Genomic DNA, 25,361 nt, shown 5'->3' on the forward strand with positions numbered 1-25,361 from the left:
AGAGTTTTTAAACGGATAATTATTTAGTTGCAAATCAAAGCCTCAGTAAAAAGGAAAGTGTTGGTGAGCAGAATGGAGAGTGCTCCCTTTGAAATATAATATCCCTCAATTTGTTCCTCTTTTGAAACTGGGAGAGGCTCATTCTGGATCCTTGCCTCCTGTTCTCATGTGATTCTAAGCCATGTCTTGAGCTCTCTTTCCAAAGTCCCTACAGAAGGCTTTGGAGGACCAGAGGGAAATAGGGGTCGCTGGGAGGTTTGTACACAGGAAGTGGTATTGGATGGGAAAGGAGATGCACCTCAGGGTGGAGAAGGGAGGGTAGACTGATAGGGAAGGGAAGGTAGACAGAGAGACAGGGGCCGGTCCTATGCCTGGCTGGATCTCTGGGGACAGCTCAAAGCACAGTGTACATCCAGCCAGGCACATGCTTTTGTTGTTACGATGAACCTGGGTGAGAGTTCAGAATATCTTGGCGGTAATAGTAGCAGCAACAGCAGATAATTTTTTAAAAAAATTTTATTGGACAGTAGTTAATTTACAATGTTGTGTTAGTTTCAGGTGTACAGAAAAACGAATCAGTTATACATATACATATATCCACTCTTTTTCCATATAGGCCATTACAGAGTATTGAGTAGAGTTCCCTGTGACCAGCAGCTAATTTTTACTGAGGGCCAACTGTCTGCCATTTAACATGCCAAGTGTTTTGATTGGATTATCCGCTCTAATCCTCGCAGCATCCTTAGGAGAATGAAATTTATGATCCTCATTTTCCTGTTGAGGAAACTGAGGCTTAGAGACTCAAAAGTTAGGAGAAGTAATTGTTCCATTGGGAAAGGGGGCTTGCTATAGATGGTTTTCTTTTTACACGACGCATCTGTAGGAGCCTATTTGAGATCACCTCCGTGGGAAAATTCCAATCGGGATGTGACAGAGATGGCATAAACGTGAAAGTGGAAAGGCTTCCACTACTTGGACAGTCTCGAATTACACTGTGTCAAAGAGGTCAGAATTTATCAATTTGTTTTAATTTTTTATTGCAAGACTTAGAACTTTTAATATAGTAACATGTGTCGCATATTTTCTAGAGGGGGCTCTAGTACATTTTGTTAAACCTACTTGGCCATAGATCCACTCTTCCCCTTCCCCTCCCCTTCCCTCTATTAACTTCTCAAAAAATATACATGAAGCCCCTTCCGAGAAGCATGGATGAAAGTGGAGAATGTATGACTAGAAGGAAAACGATCTAGGTGCTCTGTTTAGTTGCACTCCCGACTCTTCATAATTCGGGGTAAAATTTCACTTCTCTCTGCCAAAGTTTTTCCTCCATAGCTTGGAATGTGTGTGTCTCTTGTACTATGTTACAAAGATATGTTATTGTGAATAGTTAAATGAAAATTAAAACATTTCATTCTGGACACTAACCTGATATGAAGGGCATTTCATACAGAAAAGTGTTAATATGTCATTCTTTCATAGTGGCCCCATACAAGAGGGAATTTGAGTTTTCTTTCAGTGCCTAAGAGTTAAATAATCTAAACTATTGAAATCAATTGTTTTTCTTCATGCTTGGGAAGTTGAAAAGAGCGTTTTTAAAAGATGATTGAGATGATCGGATCCCGATGAGCTTGTACTGACTTCATTGAAAAGCCGCAGATGGAAGCTGGTCACCTTACTTGGATTAAGAGCTGGAGTCCTCACAAACTGTGGTTTTGTTCTTCGGATGTAGGGCTCATGGTGACACTTAAGCCCACCTGGGAAACAACTTGTGAGCAGTAGTTAGACCAAGGACAGTTTGTATAGTCAACGAAGAAAACATCACACCTCCCAGAATTCCCTAGGCCAAAAGAGCCCGGACCAAATTAGACGGCAGATAGAGTGAGGCAACCATATTGCTGAAACACATCCTTGGATGTTGTGTGGATTTGCCTTTATTTTCCTTTGAAGTATCAGATGTAGAGCCAGTAGGAAGAAGACATTTTCCCAACACTGAAAGGGAAGATGCAGTTGAGCCTTCTGAAATGAACTGTAAAAGGCCCAGATTTGTGGAAAGAATACATTTATGTATGTGTTTAGCAGCTTTCTGATGACATTCAACCTCTGAAGCCTGAGTGTAGCAAAGTTACGTTGCTGAAACTTAAGACCGAGTCGAGGGCCATGGAGGCAAGGCCTCCCTGTCGGTCAAAGATTCAGCTCCGGTGAGAAAGAATGTAAAATATCTTTGCATCCTCACGATGCCAGGCTGGTGGTGGGGTTTTGTCTTTGCTTTTTGCGCCCATCTTTCTTGTACAGTTCATTGACAGTTCTGCTCGTGCTTTAAAATAACCTGGGCTCGAAGTGGGGCTTTTGCATCTTGCTGATTTTGATTACTCCCACATGCTGTATTTATTTGCCATTTAAATCGTCTCTGTCTGGAGGCGATTCAGGTTCTGCGGCATCTGATCTCTGTTGTTGTTAAAAAAGGAAAGGGAAGGGAAGGCAGGTCTCTTCAGACAGGCCTGTTGTGTAAGGAGGCCTCCAGGGAAGAGGGGGAGAAAATAAAATTCCTCCTGACAAGGTAGGCTTGACTGCTTACTCAAGCCTTTGCCTGGTGCCTCTCACTCTTTTTGGAGGTTGATGGATGGATGTGCCCTCAGGAAGGTCCTTATCGTGTGAAATATACAACATTTATTGTTTCCAGGCAGCTTGACCCTAGATTCAGTTCTATAGACTCTTGTCCTGGGACTCTGCTCTCCTTGTCATGCCCCATGGTGACATGAGGCACTAGGTGACCAAGGGCTCGCCGCCTGAGTTCAAGGACCCGGGGTTGGGGATCTCCCTCCACCCTCCTGGCCCATGAACAAAATATCAAAATTTGGGATAAATTCAATTAATTATCAATAAAGACTGGACATTAACAGCACTGTGCAGAGCCATGCTGGAGCCTGAGACAAAACGGGAAAAAAAATCAGTGCCACCGACCTTGTTTTTATTTTATTCGGGAAAACCCGAACGAACGTTTTGGCCAACCCAATAAAATGTAGGTGCTTTGTTCCTTGTCCACTGTGTTGCGTTAAATGTGATTCTTACAAACATTGCATTGAAACATAATTTTTCTGCATCGCCGAGTTTTGTGGTACCCTCTTAAATTTTGCATCCAAGGGAGTGCCTCACTCGGTCCCGGCCCTGGTAATAAGTTCTCCATGAGCGCTTTTAATAAAATGTTGATAATGTCATTTACCCTGTATTGAGTACTTACCCTGTGCCTCATGGCATGTGGATGTCATGCACATGAACCCTCGTGCATCTTTGGAAATGTTTACAAGCAGTAACTCATGAGATCGGCGTGAAGTAGGTACAGTGATTGTCCTGATTCTAGAAGTGAGGAAACTGAGGCACTAAGAAATTAAGTGACTTGCCTGAAATCATCACTTAGCCACAAAAGGCTAAGGCAGGATTCTAGCCCCAGCATGTCAGGCTCTGATTCTCTTCTGATCTTCTGTGTTTGAGGGACAGAATATTTTTCACCCTGTTCCATGAGGCTTGATTCTGTTTTACCTGTTCAGTGACTTGAAGTTTTCCATTTCCATTTCCATTTCCATTTCCAAGACGACTTGACTTCTGCCCAGGAGATAATGCATCAAATTCAAGTGGAACCTGAAATATAAGATATGAGGAAAGTGTATGGAAGACTTTGATTCTGTTAATCCGTGGAAAGAGGGAGATGGGTGTTAGTCTAGTTTCTTTCCACTTACGATGGACATGATTTTTGTAGCCTTTTAAAAAAATGTAATATAGAAAATATCTGTGAATACTAGTTGGTTCTTCAGTGATGTTGCTGCGTAGTTTCATTGCTTTCATTTTCTTTTTCCTCAAATATATTCATCTCAATTCTTGTTAGGAAATTTAGGTTTTTGGGTTTTCCTTTAACGATTTATTCTTATTTATTTATTTATTTGTTTAGGCTGCAACGGGTCTTAGCTGCGGCAGGCAGGATCTTCATTGTAGCATGCAGGATCCTTTTTTAGTTGCAGCACTTGGACTCGTTAGTTGCGGCATTTGGACTCTTAGTTGCAGCATGCATACGGGATCTAGTTCCCCAACCAGAGATCGAACCCAGGCCCCCTGCATTGGGAGTGTGGAGTCCTACCCGCTGGACCACCAGGGAAGTCCTGTGGAAAGTTAGATCTTGACTTGACATTTTACCATCCCCATTCCACAGACCCGTGTTGACCCGTATGGTTAAGTGCTCACCACATATGGTTATTGACCACTTGAAATGTGATTCATATTAATTGAGATGTGCTCTCAGTGCAAAGTCACGTGGGAATTTGAAGACTCAGTGTGATCAACAGAAGTAAACTATCCCATTAATAATTTTTATACTGATGACCCATGACAGTGATATTCTGGATCTGCTAGTTTAAATAAAATATATTGTTAAAATTAATTTTTCTTGTTTTTAGTTTTTAATGTGGCTAGTAGAAAATTTTAAATCACATATGTGACTGGAATTTATTTCTGTTGCACAGTGCTGCTATAAAATACTGCCCCTCAGCTGTTGCATTTTGAGGCAAGAGGTTGGTGTGTTTGTCTTATTTATTTTTTATTTTTTTAAAAAAATATCTATTTATTTATTTTTGGCTGTGTTGGGTGTTCGTTTCTGTGCGAGGGCTTTCTCTAGTTGTGGCAAGTGGGGACCACTCTTCATCGCGGTGCGCGGGCCTCTCACTATCGCGGCCTCTCTTGTTGCGGAGCACAGGCTCCAGACGCGCAGGCTCAGTAGTTGTGGCTCACGGGCCCAGTTGCTCTGCGGCATGTGGGATCTTCCCGGACCAGGGCTCGAACCCGTGTCCCCTGCATTGGGAGGCAGTTTCTCATCCACTGCGCCATCAGGGAAGCCCGGTGTGTTTGTTTTAATTTGTTCGTTTACCGTTGCTGGAACAAGTAAAATTCGCCAAGAAAGAAAGAAAGAGAAAATTTTAGGAGCTTAAGACTTTTCGCCTGTAGATCGTTACTTCGTTAAGGAATTTTTTTACCTTTGTGACTGCCATCTCTGCAGGCATGTAAATTCTTTAGGCTGTAGCATTAATTTATATTCCGAGAGGTTTGTAAACAGCGGGGCCTGTCTTTCGGAGCAGCTGCCTCGAGATGACTTCATCGGACTCTAAATAGGGCTTAGGTGTTCATTTCAGCGTTGAATATTGGTAGGACTGCCTGTGTTTGCCAAGTTCAGAGCTCTGCTGCCTCTTCCTCAAAGTCCGGATGCAGAATGGTTCTCTGGACCCTAGGGTCTCGCATCATGGCCCTGAGACTTTAGTTTGCAGAAGAACCACCTGGTGACCTGGAGAGGATGCGCATTCCTGGGGGCTGATCCCTGGGGCATCCGGTTTAGCTCCTCGGGACCAAGCACATCAGTTGTATTATTTCTAACAACCCCCGTCAGCCCCACCTCTCCATTCTAACTTGGGTATTAACATGGTCTCTCTCCCACTCTGTCTTAAGGATATCTTTGCTCTTTCCAGAAAGCATTCCTCAGTCATCCAGTCAATTTCCCTTTCTCCTTCCTTTTCACACGCTTCCTTTTCACACACTTTACTTCCAAATAGATATTGACCACTCTTAGCAGTCCAAAAAAAAAAAAAAAAATCCTTCTAGTGCATAGACGGCAGGAAGTGCCCTGACTGTCTTAATTGTCTTAACTGCCTTATGGATCAGTGAAAATGAACTTGAAAGATATCTGAAGTCCCCTTTGAAGTAAATGAGATAATTTTTCAGCAAATGTCAACTTCAGTGCTGTGCAGAGATGATGGTGCTCCATAAATATTTATTAAATGAATGAATTTCTGTCCTGTTCATCTTCCTTTCAAGCTGCACGAAGTCCTCCTGGTCACCTAGGATGTGAATCTGGAGTGCACAGAAGCAGTAATTAAGTAAACGCTCCATATGGAGGACTCAAATGGGGGTTTTAATGCCATGCCATAGAATGTGCCTTGATGCAACAAATAAAAAGAACCCTCGTAAGTAATTGAGCATAACCTCTCCCTCCCTCTTTTCCTCAACTCCTCTTCATCCAACACTTGTAACTATTCCCCATTCTCCATCTCTTCCTTCGAGTGGAACTGTATTTGTCTGGACTCTGGGTTGCAAGTGACAGAGACCAGTCACTCGGTTTATGCACAAAACCGAGAATTTGTAAGTTGAGCACATTGAAATACCCAGGCAAGGCTGCGTGTAGAGGTTCAAGGAATATTATTAGGACACGAGTCTCTCTGTCACTTGGCTCTACTGTCCGACTGTCTCCACCCTTGTGGATCAGATGGTAGTCCATTGTTAAACCACTTCTCATACTGCCCCACTCCCCCAAGACCCTGGCTCTCTGGGTAGCTCCGGGAAAAAATTCTTGGGATTGGCTCTGGTTGGAATGTGTACCTCCCCTGGAACTGTGGCCATGCAGATGAAATGCCCGGATTTGCCGGATCTGGGTCACATATCCAGAATCAGTGTGTAAGGTCAGCCTCACCCAAACTGCTTGAGCAGAGGGAGAAGGGCATGGCACCCCAAAGCTAATTCAAGTTCAATTTATTGCTGAAAAGAGGAAAAGATGTGTGAAGTTGGCAACGTAACTCAAAGGACCGCTATAAAAACCTCCAAAGGAATCAGTTTTTCTCTTTCTAAATGAGATTGACTCTCACTGCAGAAACCACAGCCCTCCCCCCACTTGCAAAGTCATGGTTGCAGGAGTTCCCAAGTCATCAGCAGGCTGGGAGCTCTTCAGGGCAAAGAACGCTCCATACTGATCTTTGAAAATACCCCAGCACGCTGCACACAGCAGGTGTTTAATCACTGCTCCAGTAGATAGAATTTCATGGTGCACCTACTGTGTGCCCAGCACTCTTACATCAGTGAATGTCTGTTGTTTCGGTAATCAGTCAAATCGGTTTTTCTCCCACAGCCTGCTGCAGGAGGGCTGTGTGATGGTGCACCGTGGCTCTAAATCTGACCCTGCCATTGACTAGCAAGTCACCTGCCCCTCTAGGCCTCACTTTCTGTGTTTATAAAATGAGGCTAATATAGTCCAGTCCCTCCACGCAGAGCCAGTGTGGTGATTAAATTAGATGATGTATGTGAAGTGCTTTGCACAGCAGCTGGCACACAGTGACGGCTGATACATAGTAATTAATATAGTAATTAATATTAATATTTGTATATTTCAAAGAACAGATGTTTGCTGACCATTTCTGTTCATTCAGTCAGCATCTGCTAAATTTTTGCTGTATGCCACGTCCTTTACTTGACTCAATGTAAAGATAAAAATGAATAAAATTCCTGTTCTAGGGGAATCTGTGGTTTCTTGGTAGAGGCAGTCATGTAAACAGATAATCAAAGGTAATGATTATAATTCCATGGTCCATGTGGTTCCACCCCCAGAGCTGGGTACAACCAAAAGGAATTTCAGACTAATTCACATTTCTAGAATATCATGAAGTGGGGGGAGCACACACCTGCCAAGATGTGTCATTCCCTCTTTTCCTCTTCCACTGACTGACCTCAGCCCGCTGAGACAGGCAAGTGCCTTCATGTCATGGGCCTTGCTGGCACTTCCTGCCCCAACCCAGTCATGCCCTACTGCCAAGACTCGGTGAATTCAGGGGTCTTTTTTTCCTCTCTGACCTTGAATTTTCCATGCAGTTATGTTCTCTGCCCCAAAGGCTCTCTCTGTCCGCTTTCTCTTTAAGACTTAATTCAAGTGTTACCTTCTGTGATAGGCCTTCCCAGCCTCTTGGCCTCAGTGGATACCTCTCTTTTCTTCCTGGTTCTCCCAGCACCCAGTGCACGCCCCCCTTGCGCTCCTAACCCTCTCATGATGTGACCGTCACCATCCTCTCAGCCTTCCTAACTGTCGTGTGTAGACTACGGGCTGGTCCTTCTAATACCAGGGAGGAAGGGATAAATTGAGAGATTGGGAATGACATATACATACTAGTATATGTAAAATAAATAACTAATAAGGACCTGCTGTATAGCACAGGGAACTCTACTCAATACTCTGTAATGACCTATGTGGGAAAAGAATCTAAAAAAGAGTGGATATATGTATATGTATAACTGAATCACTTTGCTGTACACCTGAAACTAACATGACTGTGAATCAACTATACTCCCCCCAAATTTTTTTTAATAAATAAAATTTAAAAAGAGGAAGTCATGATTTCCTTTATTCCCAGGTAGGCTGGCACCATATGGAATGGTGGGAGGGAAGGATAAGGTCCTTCCCAGAGATGAGCCAGCAAGTCCTCTAAGGTTGACAGTCCTCTGTGGGAATTTTTTTTTTTTTTTTTTTTTTGCGGTACGCGGGCCTCTCACTGTCGTGGCCTCTCCCGTTGCGGAGCACAGGCTCCGGACGCGCAGGCTCAGCGGCCACGGCTCACGGGCCCAGCCGCTCCGCGGCACGTGGGATCTTCCCGGACCGGGACACGAACCCGCGTCCCCTGCATCGGCAGGCGGACTCCCAACCACTGCGCCACCAGGGAAGCCCTCTGTGGGATATTTTGAACAGTGTCCCCACCTGGTGAATGATGTTTCCTGATGTAGGTTATGAAATGGCAGTAAAGGCAAAATAGTATAAGGATACATAGGCTTTTTCCATAGGGATAGACTTTTAGCTCTTGTTGGCGATGAGCAAGGTACTTAACCTCTTAAACCTCCTTATCAGTAAAACGGACGTGAGGACAAGACTTGTCTCATAGGGTTGCCGTGAGCATTTTATGAGATGTTGTAGGGAAAATCCTTGGCATAGTGCTTGGCACCTAATAAAGTCCCCAGTAATAGTGGTTGCTGTTATTATAAATGTGGAAATATATTTTGGAGATCTCCAGTGGTTTTTCACGAAGAACCATCAACAACACTTTTCCTCAAGGAACTGGTTTGATGGTTTCTTATGACAGTTGGGAAGAAGGAAATAGAAGCCTGTCAGTTGCAGAGGGAGAACCTAATGTTGCTTTGGTGGTTTTTTGCTTCTGTTTTTCACACGTGTTTTCTCAGGGGAATGGGACTTGGTGTCTCACCAAAACTTGACAGCAAGTAAAATACACGGTTTAAAGTCCTCGGCAGTCATTGCAAACGTGAAATCAAATCTCTCGTTTGCTTTGGAGCGTCCGGACCGGCAAGGACAGCTGGAGTGTTGCTATTTTTTATTTCAAATAAAAGAGTCAGCTCCTCGTTACCATAGAAACCACCAACCTAATTATAAGGAGTTTTGTTCACTGGATAAAAGTCATCATTCCTCTTTCCTCCCCACGCTCATACAGGTCCCCAAAATACTGCCATGGATTTGGTCCTGGCTGAAAGGATTTGCTCTCTTTAGCAAAGTGGTTTTGGTGCACTGACCAGCTCACACAGGAAAGAAAGCGATTGGGACTGGCCAGAGACTTGATGAAATAGCATCTGCCAGCTCATATTCTACTTTGGAAGCGGTCATGAGCATTTAGCGGTAACAAATTAGTGTTTTTCAAGTGAAGTTCAAAGAAAGATGCTGCTAAGTTCGCCTCCCATGAGGTAGACATACTCTTTCTTGTCCGGAAGTAGAAGAGTGGACCCCAGCTCTGGAATTCTCCTGTTCTAGGATTTTATGTTCGGATTCTGAGATCAATCACATTATGTAACATTGCAGTGTTTGAAGAGGAAATGCTAAACCATGTGTTTCCAAGAGCTGGCAATCTGTTTAGCATACATTTTGGGTTTGCTAGAATGGAAATAGTTGTATCTCCCATTACACCTTTGGGTACCATCAGGGCTCACCCACAGAATGAGGAGGCTTCTTGTGCCTGCTTCTCTCTCCTTGAACTGGTTGTCCCATCTGTTTACTGACCTTCATCCTGATATGTACCTAAGTGGAGATGCTTTTCCTTGACCCTAGAGAGGTGTTCTCTCAAAAGTCAGCTGATAGAAAGCTAAGTGGCACTGAAGACCCAAGAGTCTTGGATGTATTTTGGGCATAAGGTTATTTAGGGGTTAGCCATTTGCAAATGCAATTAATGCTTTTTTTTTTTTTTTTGAGATTCCATTTATAGAATGGACCAGCTGTAGGTCAGTGCTGGTGTTGAGCACATTGCTGCATTTTGTAGACACTGAAATACTAATTTGAGAAGTGAATGTCCCATATGCACATGTCAGGAGATTTGGAAGACACATCAGGCCATTTGGCATGGGAGGAGGGGAGGCGCGCTCCACAGAGAGGCTGGACTAGGACGGGGCCAGGCGAAAGCCTGAGAGTAAAGGCAGGAGTCCCGAAGAAGCTGTAACGTGAAAAGAAGCTTATATAAATATGTGGATGGGATGGGATGGGATGGGGAGAGAGTGGTAGAAATGCATTAGACCCTACAACTTGGGTAACGTCCCAGGACAGGTAAATGTTTCCTGTGTCCAGAAAGGACGTCTTGATTTGGATGCAGGTTTCTTTGACCTGTGCTTGTTCTTGTGTGGTCTCCTCTGCTCTTCCTGCCATATACCCCCTGCTCTTGATGGTGGTGCTGGTGGTGATGGTAGTAGTTATAATGATTTTGGTGGTGGGGGTGATGGAAGTTGTAATAATGGTGTTGGTTATAACGAGATTGATGAGGTTAATATTTTTTGAGCACTTTCTCAGTGCCAGACCCTGTTCTAAACAATTATATCTGACATCTGTTTCCTTGTTTAGGCCAGAAACCTAGAAATCTTCCTTGTTTGTTCCTTTTTCTCATACACGCCATCAAACTATGGGCAAGTTTTGATCAGCTCTACCTTCAAAACCCATCTCTCTTTCGCCGCTCTGGCTGTGCCCTTTGCTACCAACTTTCACTGCCTTGCTGCCAGAGGCTTCTTCCTGGGCTCCCAGATTTCATTCTTACCTCTTATAGCGCATTCACGCTGCAGGCAGGGGGCCTTCTAAAATCCTAACTCCTTCCCTCCTCAGAACCGTCTCATGGCTTCCCTTCACACGGAAGGTAAAATCCAAGACATGAGCATTTAGGCCCCAAATGCCCTGCTCACTGGCCTTTCTCCTTGATGCTTATTCTCTAGTCACCACCCTTCTTCCCAATCCTTGAATACACCAAATCTCCCAGCCTGCTCCCCACCAGGGCTTTGCATGGCTTGTCCCCTTAATTCATCTAGGGCTCTGTGGAGACTCAACTTTCTCAGAAAGGACTCCTCTGAGAATCCTCTATTAAACAGCACCCCTCCCCGCCATCTGTCACTTGCCCTCCATCCCATTAACCTGATGTATTTTTCTTCATAGCACTTAATACTCTGTCATCCTTTTATAAAGTGTTATAATCCGCTATATCTGCACGGAGTTTTCCTCTGTAGGACATCAACTTCATAAGGACAGGGACCAGCTCTGAGTATTTCACCTCTGTGTACTCATGGTCTAGTATAGTGCCTGGCCCCTAAGAGAGGAACCATAAATATTGGTTGAAGGAATGTACAAATGATAAGCTTGTATAAAAATATATATATGACCTTAAGACTTATATTTTCCTCTTACGGGGAAACTGAGGTTTAGGGAGATGAATTACGCCCTTGACTCTGGTGAGAAAAGCTAAAGACTTTATTTGTTCTAAGAAATTCTAGTTTGTAACTCACTGCAATTTCTCAACCAAAATTCCAACCCTTCCAGACCTAATATAATGTTTGTGTGACTATGTGTTCCTTGGTGCTGGTGCTGAGCAAGATGTTTTAGATGGTTTGTGGATATTACTATTGAATCACAGTGTGAATTTACCTTTTTTGGGGGGGGGGGCAATGGAATTTAAATTTTTTTCATTTTATTTTATTTTTTAGTTTTAGTACAACTTTTAAAGGTTGCTTTCCATTTAGAGTCATTAGAAAACATTGGCTATTCCCCGTGTTGTGCAGTACATCCTTGAGCCTGTCTTACACCCAGTAGTTCGTACCTCCCACTCCTCCACCCTTATGCTGGCCCTCCCTGTCCCCCACTGGTAACCACTAGTTTGTTCTCTATATCTGTGAGTCTGCCTCTTGTTTTGCTATATTCACTAGATTGTTGTATTTTTTAGATTCCACGTATAAAAGATACCATACAGTATTTGTCTTACTCTGTTTGACTTATTTCACTTAGCATAATGCCCTCCAAGTCCATCCATGTTTCTGCAAATGGCAAAATTTCATTCACTTATATGTCTGAGTACTATTCTATTGTGTATATATACCACATCTTCTTTATCCATTCATCTGTTGATGGACACTTAGGTTGCTTCCATATCTTGGCAGTTGAAAATAATGCTGCTATGAACATTGAGGCGCATGTATCTTTTTGAATTAGTGGGTTGTTTTTTTTTTCCGGAAATATACCCAGGAGTGGAATTGCTGGGTCATGTGGTAGTTCTATTTTTAGTTTTTTTGAGAGTAGCTGTACCAATTTTCATTCCACCTGCAGTGTAGTAGGGTTCCCTTTTCTCCACATCCTTGCCAACATTTGTTATTTGTGTTCTTTTCGATGATAGCCATTCTGACAGGTGTGAGGTGATATCTCATGTTGATTTTGATTTGCATTTCCCTGACTACTAGGATGTTGGGCATCTTTTCATGTGCCTGTTGGCCATCTGCATTTCCTCTTTGGAAAAATCTCTATTGAGTTCCTCTGCCCATTTTAAAAATCAGATCGTATTTTTTTTTTGATGTTGAGTTGTATGAGCTATTTATATATATATATATATATTTATATATATATATATATATATATATCCCTTTTTAACAGAAAATGTAGGTCCTCAGGGCTGTCAGCAGGGAGACTGCAGGGTGAAATTGAATTTCATGACCTTGTTTGACATTTATTTTTTTAAATAACATATCACTTTCCTTTTATGTCTTTATTTTTAAGTGAGGGCCTTATATTGACTTTCTAAGAAACATCTTTATTGAGAAACAGTTTACATCCCACACAATTCACCCATTTAAAGTGTATAATTCAGGGGACGTCCCTGGTGGTCCAGTGGTAAAGAACCCGCCTCCCAGTGCAGGGGACGTGGGTTCGATCCCTGGTCAGGGAACTAAGACCCCACATGCCGCAGGGCAACTAAGCCCACGCGCCACAACTACCGAGCTCTCACACCTCAACGAGAGAGCCCTGAGCACCACAACTAGAGAGAAGCCCGTGTGCCGCAACTAGAGAGAGAAAACCCTCACACTGCAACTAGAGAGAAGCCCGCGCACCGCAACTACGACCCAATGCAGCCAAAAAGTAAAGAATAGGTAAATAAATAAAAATAAAATGTATAATTCAATGGCTTTTAGTATATTCACAGAGTTGGGCATCCAACATCACAGTCAATTTTCAGATATTCTTATTACTTCAAAAGGAAACCCCATACCCCTTCGCCATGATCCCCCAAATTCCCCTTCACTCCAATCCCTGGCAACCACTAATCTAAATATTTCCTATCACTACAGGTTTGCCTATTCTGGACATTTCTGTATGTTGTTAAAGAAATGATTAGCTTACGTTTCCAGCAACGTGTATTGGTTTTCCTATGGAAATATAAAGTTTCCTGTTAGAGTAAACTTACTAAAATAATTTAATAAGCTTAAACAATATTAAATAGAATAAGTGGTGTGTACATAAAGGTAAAAATTGCAATGGTGGTTGGTTGTGGGCTGGAAATAGATATCCTCACAGGGGAATACATGTGACCAGCGTTTGGGAATCGTGGCTGACGGATGTCCTTGGACTAGACTGGTCAAGGGAAACACTTCATCTTTGGACTAGAACAGAGGGAGCCTAAGTGCCCACGAGGCCCACACGTCCATGTCATCAGAGAGCACCCACCACTTGACCCTGCCTGACACAAACCAAGTGCTCATTAAGCAGGCGTTCACTGCTGGTTAATTTCAGTCATAGCCGGGAGGAAGCTCTGAGTCCTCCCCGTCCCTACCCGCCCCAACTGGATCACTTCCTTGTTACTTTGTCTCTGCCCCTGCTTCTTTGCCTCCACCAGCAGAGAAGCTTTATAGAAGAGTACCCCTGCTCTAAGAGTGAGGAAAAAAGCCTGCAATTTGAGGGTATTTGAGTAGCTGCGTCCTCCCAGTGAAACATCCCAGCTAGCTTTCAAGTTAGAAACACATCGCCCTTAACCAAGTTGACAAAACCACAGGTTACCTCTTTATGTTTTTGTAAATTGCATCAAACCAAACACTGAAAGCAAAATTCCATGGGGGCTGAGTGCCGTTGTTATCAGTTCAGCAAATGACCCTTGGACATGTTTCCATACCCCAACATGTGGAATGCATCAGCAGACCAGAAACACCATCAGTGTTTTGTTTTGTTTTTTACAAAACCAAATTGGGATTTTTAAATTGCATTTTTCACGTTTTTCTTTGGTTGGATCAACCATATGTTAAAGTAAGCTTCACCTATGGCAACAGTGTTCATCCGAGGCTTATTATAGCTTAATAAAAGAGTACGTGGGTGGCGAGCAGAATCTTGCACAGAGCTGCTAGAAAAATCAGAACTAATGGCTTTTGTCTTTTTGCCTTGTTCATCTAAAGTGTTTTGATTTTTGCCCAGATTATGGATGAGTGAAGGCAAGTTACTGTTATTGTGAGACCTAAGTTAGCCTCTGTGTGTGTCCAGGGAGAAGGCATCGTTTAGGGTGGAGCTCATGGGGGGAGAGGAGGACCCGGGACTCAGACTGTCTGGGTTCTGATCCACGCTCTACCACCACTCAGTAGCTATGTGAAAGTTACAAGTTATTAACCCTTCCAGGTTTAGGTTGCTTCATCTGAAAACTGGGCACGATAACAGCTACCTTGCAGGATTTTTGTGGGTCAGCTGACACAGTGCCCGTGCAGTGCTTCGCATGATGCTTGGCACAGATTGAACTCACCTGCCATTCCTGGTGTTATTATTGTTGTTTTCCCTCATTTTCGGAGGCAGTGGAGAATTTGACTCTTTGGGTCCATCTGAAATGGTCTCTGATGTCTGGTCTAATTGCGTTTAATTGCCACACTGGCCGCTTCTCTGTTTCTTTTTTTTTTTTTTTTTTTTTTTTTTATTTATTTTTTGTGGTATGCGGGCCTCCCTCTGCTGTGGCCTCTCCCGTTGCGGAGCACAGGCTCTGGACGCGCAGGCTCAGCGGCCATGGCTCGCGGGCCCAGCCGCTCCGCGGCATGTGGGATCCTCCCAGACCGGGGCGCGAACCCGGTTCCCCTGCATCGGCAGGCGGACGCGCAACCACTGCGCCACCAGGGAAGCCCTTCTCTGTTTCTTGAACACATCAACTTTGGTCCTGCCTCAGAGCCTTTGTACTTGCTGGTCCCCCTGCCTGGCCTGCCTTTCTCCCAGCCCTTCACGTGGTCACTCCTTGTTAACCTCCAGGACTCTCCTTAATGTCTCCTCCTCTGCTTTAGATGCTCTGTCGTCTCACTGTGTTTCTTTCCGTCATTGCACTTGCCTCCCCCTGAAATTGTTTTGTTCATTTATTTGTCTCCTTGTCTCTCGTCTGTCACCCCCACTAGAATGTGAGCTCCATGAAGGCAGCATCTTTATCTGCCTTATCCAAGATCAAATGGCCACCTCCTCTTGCGGTGCCTGGCACACAGTCAGTACTCCTTAAATATCTGTTGAATTTCCATGTACAGCTTGGAGTTCAAGTTCAGACTTTCCTAAGTAGTGGGACATGAAGCTTTAGAGTAAGTCTTATGCTAGAAAGCCTACCGTACAATTTTAAAAGCCTTGTATTCTGAATTTCAGTGTTAGCTGTCCCCCGATCCAACTTGTTGTCATTAGGAAGAAGGCAGACAGGATGGCAACAGCTATTGATGCAGGCAGCTAGAACCGGTTTAAAGGCCATCAGAGATAGCTAATGAGAACCTACTGTATCACAGGGAACTCTGCTCAGTGCTCTGTGGTGACCTAAATGGGAAGGAAATCTAAAAAAGAGTGGCTGTATGATTCACTTTGCTATACAGCAAAAACTAACACAACACTGTAAATCAACTATACGCCAATAAAAATTAATTTAAAAAATAAAATAAGGGCCTTAATGCAACAAACATTTTAAAAAAGCCATCAGAGGATTAGTTTCATGTCAGGATATAGGAAACCATAGTTCTCCTTTGGCAGACTGAAGACAAGTGGATGGACAGTGTTACCCCTTCTCAACCACTTAGTAGATGTGTCACGGGAACAGTTGGAAGGATTATAATAAAAAATTTGGTGCCTCGAATGCCATGGTCATTTAAGGAAAAAGAACGTCCTTCCTGGGATATGCATGTCCTTGGATACATGTTGTTCTGTTTCTAGTTTCCCTGGGTCATTGGAGATAGCAATAAAGAAGTAAACGAATAATTATATATATTTATTTATTATTAATTGCTTATTGTCATGAATACTGTGGAGGAAAATATGGCAAAAATACGGTTTTGATAAGAGAGATAACCATTGCAGGAAACCAACTATAGTTTGGATGATCAAAATAAATGAGGGCTTCCCTGGTGGCGCAGTGGTTGAGAGTCCGCCTGCCGATGTGGGGGACGCGGGTTCGTGCCCTGGTCCGGGAGGATCCCACGTGCCGCGGAGCGGCTGGGCCCGTGAGCCATGGCCGCTGAGCCTGCGCGTCCGGAGCCTGTGCTCCGCAGCGGGAGAGGCCACAACAGTGAGAGGCCCGCGTACTGCGCAAAACAAAAACAAAAACAAAAAGAATGAATCTATTAGAGAAGATGAATATGGTTTCATTATTTTGGCGTGAAAAATAGATACTGTGATGGCCCTTACACCAGATTCCTTGCCCCTCCATTGCTGGCACAAGGCAGAGGGGCAGCATCGATTCCTGAAGTACCCAGTTGATTTCTGTCTTTTTCAGACTGGTAGTGGGCACTCAGTTCTCTCCTCGCTCCAGCATCCCTCCCCCTCCCTGTCTCCCTCCCTAGCTGGTAGGAATGAGCATCTTGTGGTCTAAAGCCGCACAAGGGCCTTGGACCCGCTGGACATCCAGCTGCTGGGGCACATTAATGAGAAACAAAATCTTCTTGTGGGGGGGAAGTGAGGACAGTGATGGCTTCTGGGTTACCTGCTTGTCAGAGCACAGGCTCACCTGCAGTGTTACAGAAGCCTCCGGAACAGAACCTTGGTCCTGTTTGGAATCACGCAGGAAGGCGGGTGTTTTGACAATTGGCTACCCATTCCCACCCATTTACCCAACCCAACGGGGCTGTCTCACACTTCACATGCGAAAGAGCAATGCTTGGAATGGTGACATCTTCCAAAAGAACGTGATGTGCACATTTGTTTCTCTCTTTAACTCTACTTATGTTTAAAAGGTGCAGATTTACTTGAGAGCTGCCTGTACCAGCATCTGGATGAAGCACCTCACATAAACCTCACCACAGTGCTTTGAGAGAGGCACGATTTGGGGGTGCAGGTCCCTTTTCTTCCGATGGGGAAATTGATGCTGGAAGAGATTTTATTTACCAGTGTCGTGCAGTTAGGAAGTAGCTGAGTCTAGGCTTGCACATGGCCCTTCATCTTAACCACTGTGCACTCTCTTCACAAGCATCACGTGTTCATTGTAAGTGGTTAGAACACAGGGATAAGGGAAAAGATATTTCACAGTGTACCTGTAGGTCACTCATAATGCTACCTACCCACTCGTAAGTCTACTAACCACTGTTAAATTCTTGCTTTCTAAACTATGTGTGGGTGTGCATATTTGTAAGTGTGTATATTTGTATGTCTGTTTATATAAAATATCAAATGTGTGTACCTCTGTATAAGTGTTAGTATTTGTTGAAAAAATGGCAAATTATAATAACTTCCCATATCAGTACATATGTACAATCATTTTACTAACAGCGTAGTCTTCGATGCATCCTGTGTATCATGATTTATTTAACCAAATCCCTATAACTAGACGCTCACTGGTCCCTCCCTTCCAGATGAAAGAATAAGGTTGCTGCGGTTCTTCTTTCATGATTCCAAACCATAGCTCTGTATGTGTTTGTACTCATGTCTTTTTGAACTTGTTATTTCTTTAGGATAATTCCTAGAGTGGTATTTACTCCTTACCACAAAGGACATTCCAGGAAAATTCCACGGCCACAGACAGTCAGACCTGGAAAGAATATCGTTGCTGTGATTAAGGGTTTAACCTGATTCTCTGCTTCCTGGATTAGTAAATGCTAGTTGGCTGGCTGGCTGCCTGCAGCTTCCAAGGAGCAGTGCAGTTGGGTAAAGAGGGATGGAAGCTTGGTGTTATAATATGACATGGTAAGTTCCATAATAGAAATGTGCTGAATATCTAGGACAGAGGGAAGCTGCACCTACCTAACCCCACCTGAGCGTCAGGTGTTTCCGTAGAATTAGCCATATGAAGAGCAGGGAGGACGAGCAGTTTGGGCTGATAAAGTGAGATGTACCAGGCAGAGCAGACAGAGATAGAGCCAGAAAAATAGCCAGGAGCCATAGCAGAGAGGGCTGGGTGTAAATGATTGAGAATCTTAGGACCAACCTCTGGATTTGATACCAGATGTGATGAGGAAAACCTTGGAAAGGCTCTAAGCATGGCCAGTTTGCATTTTAGAAGTTTCCTCTGGCCAGGGGTTGGAGGATGGTTGCGCAAGTAGACACATTTAGAGACAGAGAGATGTGTTGGAAGGAGGATGCAGTTTTATAAGTGAGAAGCATCCATTTTTCTAGGTCATGGGGGTCTAGATGCTGCACTGGTTAGACTGAGAATGAAAGTGCCGGAGTGGAGATTATCTTAGTTGAGGGGCCTCCACCTGGACATACCTAAGTTAAGCTTACAGGAATATATGATGCCTGGAATTCTATCCCAAGGTGTGCATATATGCAAGTTGTGATTAAAAATATTTCCACTGGTAAGTCTTGGATGCTACACATAAACGACCTGTGGATCACGTTTGTTCTGGCTAGAGTTATCAGATTTTCAAAAGGACCCCCATATACGAGTGATCTTATTGCAATGATGAAAGTCTCCTAAAACTGGATTATGGTAACTTGATAAGCTTACTAAAAATCTTTGATTTGTATACCTAAAACGGATGAATTTTATGATATACCTCCAAAACCTACAAAGGGGAAGGGTCCCCATAGTCCAAAGAACATTAAAAGCCACTAAATTATACATGTTGAATTAAGATGTAATGGTTAACTTAATTGTTTCAACTCGGCTAGGCTGTGGTGCCAAGTTGTTTGGTCAAAGACTAGAGTAGCTGGTGCTCTGATGGTATTTTTTAGATCTGATTGACATTTACAGTCACTTGACTTTAAGTAAAGCAGATTGTCCTCTGTGATGTGCCTGGGCCTTATGCAGTCATTTGAAGGCCTTAAGAGAAAAGACTGAGAAAGAAAAATTTATGCATCCAGACTGGCACGTAGAAAGCCGCCCAGGCTCCTGGCCTGTCCTACAGATTTCAGACTCAAGACGGCAATATTGACCCTCATCTGAATTGTCAGCTTGCCCTATGAATTTCAGACTTGCCAGCCCCTACATTTGTGCAAGCCAATTGCTTAAAATACATCTCTCTCTATAGATACATACAGATATATAGATACTCTACTGGTTCTGCTTCTCTGGAGACCCCTGACTGACACATAAGGTAAATTGAAATATTTTGGTTGCTTTCAGTTTTTTTTAAGTGCTTTCACTGTAGAAATCATTTTCTGGCCTACCATTCACAGGTGTGCCACTGTTAACCATGTGTGTGTTGGGCCGCCCCTGTTGGGCCTGGTTGTTATGGCATATATTAGGGTGGGGGGGAGTTAGGCAGAAACCCTGAGGGTCCTGGATCTCCTCTGTGCACAGAGTGTCAGCCCCAGTGCACTGTGGGTGGCTAGGCAGGCCTCAAAGCCTGACTCTGGGTGGTGGTCTGAGAAAGGCAGCCCAGCCCGCTGGGCACTTCTTGTGCGGTGAAGGACCCAACCGAATCATGGGGGAAGACAGAGGCTCTCTGAAACCCAACCACCCTTCTTTGGCCTTCAGTCCAAGAGTGTGTTTTGAAAGAAGACACACCAGTGGTGATCAAGTGCAGCTCTGACTTTTATTAAGGGTTGGCCAGAAGCCACATGAAAATGACAGCCAGTCCCCAGATGAGGTCTGGTTCTCATCCCACTAGTGTCACAACTCAGTTTTTCCTCTTGCATCTTTGTGCTGGGGAAGCTAGTGGCTCTTTTCTCCTGTTTCAGTTTTTGCCATGGTTTGTGGGAATGGGCAGGAAAGTCATTTCTCGGGAAAACCCTTGGAAGAGTGGAGACTTCTTACACAGGACACGTGGGAACTTAGGTACACATTGGAATGATCCCGGCTTTATTGAACACCTACTGTGTGCCAGGAATTATGTCGGACTTTGGGGCTCCTGTTGGTCAGAAGTCTTTTTTTTTTTTTTTTTTTTTGTGGTACGCGGGCCTCTCACCGCTGTGGCCTCTCCCGCTGCGGAGCACAGGCCCCGGACGCGCAGGCTCAGCCGCCGTGGCTCACGGGCCCAGCCGCTCCGCGGCACGTGGGATCTTCCCGGACCGGGGCACGAACCCGTGTCCCCTGCATCGGCAGGCGGACTCTCAACCACTGCGCCCCCAGGGAAGCCCGGTCAGAACTCTTAATGTGCTTGCACTCTTGCTGCCTGAAGGAAGGAACAAATAAAGAGAACCTATCCTCAGGTTGAAAATTGGTACAAGGTTCTATTCTGAAACCAAAAAAAGAAAAGGAAAAGAAGAAAACAGCTGTTAGCCACGTCCTTGGTTAACCTATGAAAGACTACCCAGATATGGTGCCTGAGAAAGTCTTGGCTGGAGACTCAGCAGTGGTCCACATGTTGGTATTTAGTACTATCTGGGTTCTAGAATATTTGTAGAAGGTCACCATATAGTTTACTGGAAAGTTGATGTAGAACTGTAGGTATGTTTTACCGAGTCCAAGCACATACTGCTCACCGCACCACAGGCCAACAAATCAAGTTGTTGGGGCAAATTTATTAGGACAGCGACTTTATTAGGCAAGTGAGACTGGTGTCCCAGAGAACCATCTTAATCAAGTTAGAATTCAGACTTTCTTTATACTAAAAAGGGAGGGGGTGTGGCTAGTTGGTGCAAACTTCTTGGTGCCGGAATCCTTTGTTCTTACAGCTGTCCAAGTAGGTCTGGTCACAGTGTCCCTATAAACCTGCAGTAACACAATTGTTATTTTCTTTTCTGTAACTTTTTATCTTTATATGAATGGGTAAGTGTTATACTTTAAAGGTCAGAGCCTTGAGAATGGGCTATAATGTATATTTTCGGCTGTAGGCAACATTCTTTTACAAAGGTGCTGAGCCAGCGTGACTAAGCACAGGCAACAGAGCCCAAAGGTTAGAGCTAAAGGAATAGATCCAATATGGAGTCAGCTTTCTTCTTCCTTGTTACAGGTAGTCTCTGCTACTTACCGGGTCCTTATTCTCTTTGACGGAACGGTCCTTCCCTCATCTATAACACCCTTCTCCTCGCAGCCTTGTGGCAAGGAGCAGGTGAAACACTGGCCAGAAAAAGGATGTGTATGGAGCTGCTCTGTGCTGAACTCTAGCAGCTACGTTGTAATAGTCCAAGAAGTGCTCCCTGATCTTGGTGAACTTACCGTCTAAGGAGGGAAATGGACCTGAAATGGGCTGTGCACAATTCTGTGTGAATGTGTATGTGTGAAGGGTGTGTGTGCGAGCCTGCAGAGCCCATGTGTTTAGGAGAGGTGTTGTCATCAGAGAAGCACCCTTTGACAGCTGAAGGTAGTTTCAAAAAAGCATCCATTCTTTCCTTGCTTCTCACAAACATGTGAAAAGGTATTTGAAAACAGTCCTTTAAAAAAAACCTATTTTTCCCACGCATCCACTTAACGTCATGCATTGTTAGTTGCCCTCCGTCTTTCTCTTCCAGACTCCTTAGAAATTCCTCACAAACACTCTTGCCCTGGCCGCCTCCCCTACATCTCTTCAGTTTCTCCTTCCCCCACTTTCTCTCAATTCAGCTTCACAAAGGCCTGAATTAGACTCCTGGAGAAATAGCGCAAACCGTCTTCTGTCTTCAGATCACAGGCCTCAGATGGGGGGGCCAGGGCGGGTATAAGGTAGAGGTGGAAAACCAGGTTGACGAAGCCAGAACCTACGTCCGTAGAGGGAGGAAGGCTAAAAACATGTGTGCATCAGTGTAAATCACATGGTGCCCCGTACCTACTGCTGCAACGTGTCCTTACTATGGGAATGCACGATTAGGGCCACAGTCGCTGCCTGGAAGGTAGGTCTCTGAGCTGTGGGTCTTAGAGGGTTACCACATGCAAGTTCATGTGCCCAACGCAGAGCGAGGCCAAACAAACGGAGACGTCGGAGTTTAGAGCAGAGAAAAGTTGATTGCAGGGTGGTGCAAGGAGATGGGTGGCTCATGCCCAGAAAACCCCAGACTCCTCGAAGGGTTTCAGCAAAGCATTTTTAAAGGCAAGGTGAGGGAGGGGTGTTCTTGATTGTTGCAGACTTCTTGGTGTAGGAATCCTTTGTTCTTGCAGCTGACCGCGTAGGTCAGGTCATGATGTTCCTATAAAAGCCTCCAGCAAGACAAATGTTATTCTCTATTCTGTAACTTTGAATCTCTGTATGAATGGAAAAGTGTTATACCCTTAAAGGTCAGAGCCTTGAAAATGGGCTACCCTGTATATTTCGGGCTATAGACAGCATTCTTCACGGGAAGCAAAAGCAATGGAATACAAAGGTTAAAGTAAAAGAAACAGATGCAGTATGGGGTCACATTTGTTCTCTCCTATTACAAGAGGAGGAGTGGGAGTGCGTTTGTGTGGCACCATGAAGCAGCCTGCTGTGAATTAGGGAAGAGAAAGCTGGTCTGTGTGCCTGGCAAGTCAGAGTCGTGGGAAATAGAAGGTAGAAGAGGAGGCTGGACTGGTTACTTAGGGGCTGTGTGTACTACAAGCTAACCCTACACAGAAAATCTCCATTCTCTTGTTGCAGATGCCTCCTGACATCTGCAAGTTGGTTTGTAAGTGATCCCTCCCCTGACTGCAAGGGGAGGTGGGTGAGATTGTTGTGGATGATCCTTGGCAAGCACCTCTGTCCCCTGAAAACCTGAGGACCCATGCTGGCAGAATCTTAGTTCACAAAGGGAAGTGTTCAGTGTTTCTTTTCCCCCTTTCTCAAAATCACATCACTCTGGGTTGCAGTGAACAGAAACCTAACTTCAAGTGAGTGATACAAAGAAGAATATTGGCTCATGTAACTGATTAATAAGTGGGGAGGGGTGTGATGATTGCAGCGGGCATCTCTCTTTCTCTCTGCTTTCCCTCTCGTCCAGACCAACCCTCCTCTTGTGGTGGCAGGAGGGCTCCAGGCAGCCCCAGCCGTAATCCTGTTAACACAGTATCCCAGGGAAAGGGAGTTCTCTTTTTCCAGTCCTTCCTGCAAGAGTCACATGATCGGCTTTCCTTGTACTGAGGTGGGGCACATGCCCATCTCTGAACTCTCTGGCCAAGTCAATGAGCTATACCGATTGGCCAATCCTGGCTTCTTGGTACTGGGATGGGAGCTGCCTAGCCTACTCAAGCCTCATAAACTGAGAGTGGGGGAAGGGTGGTTCCTCAGAAGAAAACCTAGGTGCTATCACCAGAAGTGGGAATGGATCTGGAGGAGGCTAAAACCCAGATGCCCACAACAAATTGCTTCCTGTCCACCTCATATTCTCACCCTGATGAGCGATAAGAAAAATGACCTCCACCGGAGATAATGAGCATAGCAATTGTTAGGGCTTTTTATGGAGGGAAGGGGTAGAGTGACTTCAGGGAATATATGTGCAGCAGAAGAAAAAGATTTGAAACAAAGCCCAGCTTCTTACTGGTTTTTTAGTATCTCGTTTGCTGAGGAGAATTAAGCAAGAAGAGAACTTGATTGAATCTAATTCCTTGTAAAAAGTGTTCAAAAGACATTTTATCACACAAGTTAGATGCCTAAATTGCTAGGAGGTGAATGCCACCCTCCGAAGTAATAAACAGAAAGACAAAGTCTTCCTTCATATTGTATCTATTTATGCTTTCACTAGTGCAGCCTGTGTTCATTGTTAAAACTAAGGAGGAGTTATATTAACTCAGGACAGATGGTGCTTAATAATGACCACACATGAAGACTGGTGGCCCCAGGCTCCAAGTTCAGGCAGAAGGCAAGACAGATTTGCTTCCATATGGGATGAGATGCATTAGATGCTAGGATGCTGTGGTTGTGGTTTGGGAGTGAAAACGCCAGAATTATCTTGGCTAGGTAGATACTATTGTTACTCTTGGTAATTTTAATAACCGTTTTATAACAGGACTTTACTATTTACTGCATGCTTTCATGCACATCTGTTTACTTCATCCTCCCAAGAATCATGTGGATTAAAAAAGTTTGTCTCTGGGCTTCCCTGGTGGCGCAATGGTTGAGAGTCCGCCTGCCGATGCAGGGGACACGGGTTCGTGCCCCGGCCCGGGAAGGTCCCACATGCCCCGGAGCGGCTGGGCCCGTGAGCCATGGCCGCTGAGCCTGCGCGTCCGGAGCCTCTGCTCCGCAACGGGAGAGGCCACAACAGTGAGAGGCCCGCGTACCGCAAAAAAATAAAAAGAAAGTTTGTCTCCATTTTTACAGATAGTAAGTGATTGACTCAAGATCACAAAGTTATATTGTATTGGTGCCAATGCATGTGCATTTGTGTCCGTACGTTTGACTCAAAACCCAGGGATGTTTTGACTACACATAATTAGTTGCCCAGAAGTCATTCTGTTATTAAAGGCTTACGTTTCTTTTTTGGGGGTAGGGGGGACTAGGAGGAAAGATAGCTTTATTGAGGATGCCAACAGTCCTGGGGAGAAGGTGGACTCATGTCCCAAAGAACCAACTCCTGACTCCCCAGGCTTTGTTCAGAGATAATACAGGAAAAAGAGGAAGGGGATGCCTGCTGGGAAGAGGGTAGTCTTCTATTCTCAGAGATGGTTATCACGATCATTGGCACCAAACTTCCATCACATCTTGTTTGCGGTTAGAACATTATTGGGCCATAAGTCTCTGGTTAGTTATTTCTGCTGGTCTTGGAGGGTCCCCTGGGGAGGCAGGGGGTGGCTGCAGCTCTCCCTGGGGTCACAAAAGCTGGTTCAGGTGGTGCCCACCTACCCGAACTCCCGCTGGGGGCAGACATCCTGCCTGGGTCCTTGCATTTCTTAATATGCCCCTCAGGGCAGGTGTAAGAATTAAACTGCCCAGGTTCAAGGCTCAGCTCACCTCCTCTACCCAGAAGGGTCTTAATAATCTTCCCCGGCCTTCCTTGACACCATTCTTTAATCTCTGAAGTATACACACATGGGGGTTGAGTGCGGGAG

The 25,361-nt window shown here is 44.6% G+C and overlaps 1 protein-coding gene across 4 annotated transcripts in view; it reads left to right on the forward strand.

Annotated features, from left to right (window-relative positions):
* Window positions 1-25,361, forward strand: part of PRICKLE2 (prickle planar cell polarity protein 2) — a 343,425-nt gene that overhangs the window by 50,873 nt on the left and 267,191 nt on the right. The window contains exon 1 of one of the 4 annotated variants that reach the window (XM_055079950.1): window positions 834-1,005. The exons of the other annotated variants lie outside the window; for them this stretch is intronic. The gene's annotated coding sequence lies outside the window, so the exon portion shown is untranslated. Of the gene's footprint in view, window positions 1-833; window positions 1,006-25,361 lie in introns of those variants that run through there. 4 annotated transcript variants of the gene reach the window in all.

The sequence above is a fragment of the Physeter macrocephalus genome, chromosome 18 (genome assembly GCF_002837175.3).
Source record: "Physeter macrocephalus isolate SW-GA chromosome 18, ASM283717v5, whole genome shotgun sequence".
In the NCBI taxonomy this organism is placed as follows: Eukaryota; Metazoa; Chordata; class Mammalia; order Artiodactyla; family Physeteridae; genus Physeter; species Physeter macrocephalus.